Source organism: Bos taurus, chromosome 27 (genome assembly GCF_002263795.3).
Source record: "Bos taurus isolate L1 Dominette 01449 registration number 42190680 breed Hereford chromosome 27, ARS-UCD2.0, whole genome shotgun sequence".
Classification (NCBI taxonomy): Eukaryota; Metazoa; Chordata; class Mammalia; order Artiodactyla; family Bovidae; genus Bos; species Bos taurus.
This window is the reverse complement of record NC_037354.1, coordinates 22,247,880-22,255,301: the sequence shown is the minus strand read 5'-3', so window position 1 is coordinate 22,255,301 and position 7,422 is coordinate 22,247,880. Positions and strand designations below refer to the sequence as shown.

The window sequence follows — 7,422 nt, the reverse complement described above, 5'->3', positions numbered from 1 at the left end:
AAAGGCTTTATATATAACACCTGGAGCTAATATCATACTTAATATTAAAAAATCTATTTATATATAACACCTGGAGCTAATATCATACTTAATAGTAAAAAATTTTCATCCCTAAAATCAGATAAGTCTAGTATGTCTGCTCTCACCATTTATTTTTTTAATTGAGATATAATTGACATATAACATTATATTAATTTCAGGTATACAACATAATAGTTCAAGCTGTGCAAATATTACCAAATGATCACCTCAATAACTCTAGTTAACATCCAGTACCACACATAGCTACAATTTACTTTTCCTGTAATGAGAACTTTTAAGATCTATTCTCATGGCAATTTTCAAATTTACAATACAGTACAATACAGTGCCTGGTGAGCTATGGATGGAGGTTCATGACATTGTACAAGAGACAGGGATCAAGACCATCCTCATGGAAAAGAAATGCAAAAAAGCAAAACGGCTGTCTGGAGAGGCCTTACAAATAGCTATGTAAAAAGAGAAGTGAAAAGCAAAGAAGAAAAGGAAAGATATAAGCATCTGAATGCAGAGTTACAAAGATTAGCAAGAAGAGATAAGAAAGCCTTCCTCAGGGACCAATGCACAGAAATAGAGGAAAATAACAGAATGGGAAAGACTAGGGATCGCTTCAAGAAAATTAGAGATACCAAGGGAACATTTCATGCAAAGATGGGCTCGATAAAGGACAGAAATGGTATGGACCTAACAGAAGCAGAAGATATTAAGAAGAGGTGGCAAGATACACAGAAGAACCGTACAAAAAAGATCTTCACAACCAAGATAATCACGATGCTGTGATCACTCACCAAGAGTCGGACATCCTGGAATGACAAGTCAAGTGGGCCTTAGAAAGCATCACTACGAACAAAGCTAGTGGAGGTAATGGAATTCCAGTTGAGCTATTTCAAATCCTAAAAGATGATGCTGTTAACGTGCTTCATTCAATATGCCAGCAAATTTGGAAAATTCAGCAGTGGCCACAGGACTGGAAAGGGTCAGTTTTCACTCTAATCCCAAAGAAGGGCAATGCCAAAGAATGCTCAAACTACTGCACAATTGCACTCATCTCACATGCTAGTAAAGTAAGGCTCAAAATTCTCCAAGCCAAGCTTCAGCAATATGTAAACCATGAACTTCCAGATGTTCAAGCTGGTTTTAGAAAAGGCAGAGGAACCAGAGATCAAACTGCCAACATCCATTGGATCATCACAAAAGCAAGAGAGTTCCAGAAAAACATCTATTTCTGCTTAATGACTATGCCAAAGTCTTTGACTGTGTGGATCACAATAAACTGTGGAAAATTCTGAAAGAGATGAGAATATCAGAGCACCTGACCTGCCTCTTGAGAAACCTATATGCAGGTCAGGAAGCAACAGTTAGAACTGGACATGGAACAACAGACTGGTTCCAAATAGGAAAAGGAGTACGTCAAGGCTGTATATTGTCACCCTGCTTATTTAACTTATATGCAGAGTATATCATGAGAAATGCTGGACTGGAAGAAACACAAGCTGGAATCAAGATTGCCGGGAGAAGTATCAATAACCTCAGATATGCAGATGACACCACCCTTATGGCAGAAAGTGAAGAGGAACTAAAAAGCCTCTTGATGAAAGTGAAAGAGCAGAGTGAAAAAGTTGGCTTAAAACTCAACATTCAGAAAATGAAGATTATAGCATCTGGTCCCATCACTTCATGGCAAATAGATGGGGAAATAGTGGAAACAGTGTCAGACTTTATTTTGGGGGCTTCAAAATCACTGCAGATGGTGATTGCAGCCATGAAAGTAAAAGACACTTACTCCTTGGGAGGAATGTTATGACCAACCTAGATAGCATATTCAAAAGCAGAGATATTACTTTGCCAACAGAGGTCCGTCTAGTCAAGGCTATGGTTTTCCCAGTGGTCATGTATGGATGCGACAGTTGGACTGTGAAGAAGGCTGAGTGCCTACGAATTGATGCTTTTGAACTGTGGTGCTGGAGAAGACTCTTGAGAGTCCCTTGGACTGCAAGGAGATCCAACCAGTCCATTCCGAAGGAGATCAGCCCTGGGATTGCTTTGGAAGGAATGATGCTAAAGCTGAAACTCCAGTACTTTGGCCACCTCATGCGAAGAATTGACTCATTGGAAAAGACTCTGATGCTGGGAGGGATTGGGGGCAGGAGGAGAAGGGGACGACAGAGGATGAGATGGCTGGATGGCATCACCAACTTGATGGACATGAGTTTAAGTGAACTCCGGGAACTGGTAATGGACAGGGAGGCCTGGTGTGCTGCGATTCATGGGGTTGCAAAGAGTCAGACAGGACTGAGCGACTGAACTAAACTGAACTGACTGTTAACTATAGTCACTAACTGTACATTACAGACCCATGACATTTATTTTATAACTGGAAATGTGTATCTTTTGACTTCCTTCACCCAAACCTCACCCTCTGCCTCTGGCAACCACCAATCTGTTCTTTCCATACATGCTGCTGCTGCTGCTAAGTCACTTCAGTCATGTCCAACTCTTATCGACCCCATGGACTACAGCCTACCAGGCTCCTCTGTCCATGGGATTCTCCAGGCAAGAATACTGGAGAGGGTTGCCATTGCCTTCTCCCTATATACATGATTTTGGTTATTTGCTTGTACCATTTATATTCAACATTTGTATTCAAGGTACTACATGGCGATTTCATAAATAGAAAACACCCAAATTGGAAAAGAAGTAAAAATGTCTTTTGTTCCAGACACATGATCATCCATCTAGACTAGTAGAAGGCCGCTATAAAGAAGTTACCAGGAGAAAAGGCCATCATCAAACTCTCTATAAATAACAAATGCTAGAGACACTGTGGAGAAAACAGGACCCTCCAACACTGTTGTTGGGAATGTAATTTGGTACAGCTACTATGCAGAACAGTGTGGAGGTTCCTCAAAAAACTAAAAATAGAACTACCATATATCCAGCAATCTCACCCTGGACATCTATCCAGATAAAACTATAATTCATAGAGATGTACATACCCTTATGTTCAAAACAGCACTATTCACAATAGCCAAGACACGGAAGCAACCTAAATGTCCATCAATGGATGAATGGATAAAGATGTGATATATATATATATATATATACAATGGAATATTACTCAGTCATTACAAAGAATGAAATAAGGTCATTTGCAGCAGCATGGATGGGCCTAGAGAGTGTCATACTGAGTGAAATAAGTCAGAGAAGGAGAAATATCATATAACATCCCTTATATGTGGAATCTAAAGAGAAATGATACAAATGAACTTCTGACAAAACACAAAGAGACTCATAGACTTAGAAAGGTGAACTTATGGTTGCCAAGGGGGAGGGACAGTTAGGGAGTTTGGAATGGTCATGTACATACTGCTATACTCAAAACAGATAACCAACAAAGACCTATTGTGTAGCACATGGAACTCTGCTCAATGTTGTGTGCCAGCCTGGCTGGGAGGAGGACTTGCGGGGAGAATGGATACATGTATATGTATGACTGAGTCCCGTTTGCTGTTCATCTGAAAGTACCACAACATTCTTAATCAGCTATACCCCAATAGAAAATAAAAAGTTTAAAATTTGGAAAAAAATGTTCATTTAGTAAGAGCAGCCAAAATATCCAGGTACTGTACTGGCTTGTGAGGTTACAATAATGAAAAATGGCATGGTCTTTGTTCTCAGTAGTTAGAATCGTTTAAAGCGGAGAGTCCTATGTGGATGAATAACTGATAAACCGCATGTCGTTTAGTTGCTAAGTCATGTTTCAACTCTTTGCGACCCCATGGACTACAGCCCGCTAGGTTCCCTGTCCATGGGATTCTCCAGGCAAGAATACTAGAGTGGGTTGCCATTTTGTTTTCCAAGGAATATACCGTATTACACATGTGACAATCGAGAATCATAAAACTGCTGAGAAACAAACAAATGGCTAGTTTTGACTAGGGAGTTGGTGGACTGCCAGCAGTGCAAGTTTCATGGAAGGCTTCTGGACTTAGAACCAAATGCTTCCGGAATTAAAATCAAAGTATGCTGAGTTTTGAAGGGCAAGAATTGGTGGAGCATACAAATGTAAGGAAAAGGCTATCATATACAGAACTGGGAGAGGCATCAGACAACTTGATTAAGAGGTAAAGATTTGATGATAATGACTGGTCTGTAATATTCCATTGCCACAGAGTTTGATCTTTGTTCTGAAAGTAGAGGCAAGCTTATGAAGAATGTATGCAAGAGAGTGACATGATCACACATACATGGAGAAGATATTAACACATTAATATTTATCCTTGGCTTCTTACAATATAAAAATACTTTTAACAATCAAAGAACAATGACTTCTCTAAATCTTTTAAAGTGATGCTTTGTTGATGACTTCAAGAGCCAAATACTTTGTATATTCAGTATATTATTCTATCACAACACACTGTTGACTAGAGATGACCATAACATTTTACATGGGAAATAGATCTTAAAACTTTTTGCATCTTTGAGGTAATTCATATGTAGAATGGTGTTTTCCACTTGTATCCATCCTCTGTGTCATTATTGTCTCAAACTATTGCTGGACACTTCTGAGGTTTATAGGAAACATGATCTTGGAAATCTAAGTTGACTGAGAGAGGAAATTGTGCCCATCTTCTCTAATTTCATAACTTTTCTTTTCCTGTAAGAATAAAAGCAGGAGTATGCACAGGGTCACTCATTTCATTAAAGGGAAATGAAGGTAGCTGTTATCCTTGAAAATACACAGAAGTGAAGTATTTGACACAAGGAAGTTCATTAGACCCATCTTTGATGTTTCTTCTCCGAAGGAAAAACACCAACAATCTATTTGTCCCCCCAGGTTAAAGGCTCTTCGGCTTAGTATTTTTTAAGCTAGGAGTATTGTTGATCCCTAAACTTCCATGATCAAATTTTTAAAAGAGACTATACCTTAAAGCTTCTCTGCCCAAGTCATCTTGGGAAATAAAAGCACAAACATTCAAGTGCAATATTTCTCCAAGTGGTATAAAATAATACCTCAATATTTGAAACATGTACAGTATAGCCTTAAGCTTCAAGTCTAAAAATCATGTAGAACATAGAAACATTGTAGCAAAGTGTAAACTATTTTAGAAAGTCTTGACACTTTGTAAATAGTTGATAGAATATCACTTTGTAAATAGTTGATAGAATATAAAATATTCAAAGATATCTCCAGTTGACATATACTTATAGAAGATTCTGATTTTTCTAAATATTAGAAAAATATTAATAGAAGTTCTTATTTTTATATGATTGAGTAAAAATCTATCAAAATAAAAACTTTATTCAATAAGAGTTACTACTGAATACACATAATCCTGAGAAAATGCCCCCTTAACAATTGCCTGAGGACATTTCTAAAACTGTTTTTCATATCAATTAAACATTTTGACATTTTTTTTCTTCATCACCAGGCATCTGTAATCTTCCCTACAAACATCTTGTCTTTTATGTTTTTACTCATATTTACTTTTTGGCAGTTGCAGCTTGTACAATTATGTTTGAGCAGAACCAACTTTAGGAAAAATCGTAAAAGGAAAAAAAAATTTTCTTTGGCTCATCTCCAACCTCTAGGGTTTCATGGAGTAAAAGCATTTCTCTCTCTCAGTGTCTTTTCTGGATTCCTGGGGTATTGCTCCCAGATTCTCTTTGACTAAACTCTACTGAGTGATTAGTTCTTACACTGATACTTCTACGGGACTTTTGTTTTCTTGATATTGGGAATCAGAATGGAACCTGATAACAGAAGACCAGATGTGCACTGCTCATGATGGCAGCCACATTAATCATCGAAAAGCCATCTCTGCCTTCTGAGGGTACATAGATAGTGTCTTCCAATAGTAACCAGATCCTTCATGAATTAAATCAGCATTCATGAAGTTTAGTTCTGCCCATTTCTAACTTCTACATATAATCTTAATTTCTCTGAAAGTATAGAACTTTCAGAGAATGGTAGGAGGAAATAATAAAAGTGTTCCCTTGAGTAACAATTAGGTGGTTTATGACAAAGACAGGCTTCTAAACACAGATCAAACATCGTCCTTCGCATCTCACCTGAGCATGCCGGCAACTCCAGTCCACCAAATGCAGTTCCCTTGGGACCTACGCTGGATGGACACACAGGGTCTCATGAGGTAAAAGGCTAGGACACTTGCTCTTTCTGACCAGGCAGTGCTGTGGCTGATTGATATCCACCCAAAGCCACAATCACCTTCTGATCTGAGGAGCAGGTGACGTGGAGATTCTGAAGTGTCTTGATAAATTATGCAGGCATATCAAACAATACACACAGCAGGTTTAAAAAAAGTCAGTCACTAAAGTGGTTTGCTCTGTCCTTTTACAAACTCAATCTGGATAGCTCATCATCAATCATTGACAACCCTTAGCATGATAATACTGGCAAATTAGTATTACATGGCACCAAATAATGAAACGTTTGGGAAAGGAGAGAGGAAAGGAGGAATATAAACAAGGTTATTTTAACAGTCTTTGAAATTTTACTTTTTCCATTCTTTCTCTGGGAGAACAAGAAGACCAATTTATTCACAATATGCAATGCCTTTCCTTTACACCATTTCATCCTAAGCCTTTCCTCCTCCTTGCCAATACAAATTACCACCTTTCAAGCATCTTTCAAGGCCCATATTAAAGGTCAAACGTTATCTGCTCCATAGTCATCCATTTTGTAACAACCTCAATTTCCATGTGATTCCTCTGATAGTTGTATATATGCTGTCTGAATTTATAAAAATCTATTCTAGTACAGTTACAAAGTATAATTGAAATATATAATTGCTATTTTGCTTTTTCTGTGTTTTCCTCATCGCCTTAACTATTTGGTAATCCTTATGCACAAAGGCTTTCATCTTGCATATGCTGGGTTTTTAACAGAGTCAGTGTTTTAAAAATCATAGGAAAAATGATTCACCATAACACTTCATTCAAATTCACAAAACAGGACATGAGTTTGCAGTACATAAAATAAGATAATACATGGGAATTTAAAAGGTATACATATATATATATATATGTAATTTATAGTTTGTTAGACCCCATATTACCTCATAAAGAATTTAAAGCAGTAAGTAAACATAAAAACATACATATTTATTTCAGCAATATACTAAGAAAAAATTAGTGAGTAATCCAAGTCACCTCTAAAACCAATTTATGCAATTCGGTAGTCCTTAGCTTTGGTCTCATCATAGGAAACCAACCAGTTGTTTTCATTAACTGTCAAGTCTTTCTAATATCATGATTATAATAAATGTACAGTATTTGTTTATCTATCTAACTACCTAGGTTTCTATGTTACCAAGAAGAAAGGGGAAGGGTAACTTAGTCTTCTGATTATTAAAATATTTT

At 37.3% G+C, this 7,422-nt stretch overlaps 1 non-coding gene across 1 annotated transcript; it reads right to left on the bottom strand.

Moving 5' to 3' along the window:
* Positions 1-6,211: 6,211 nt before the first annotated feature.
* MIR383 (microRNA mir-383) lies at positions 6,212-6,284 on the bottom strand. The gene has a single exon (NR_030897.1). It is a non-coding gene; the product is annotated as a microRNA mir-383 (primary transcript).
* Positions 6,285-7,422: the final 1,138 nt, after the last annotated feature.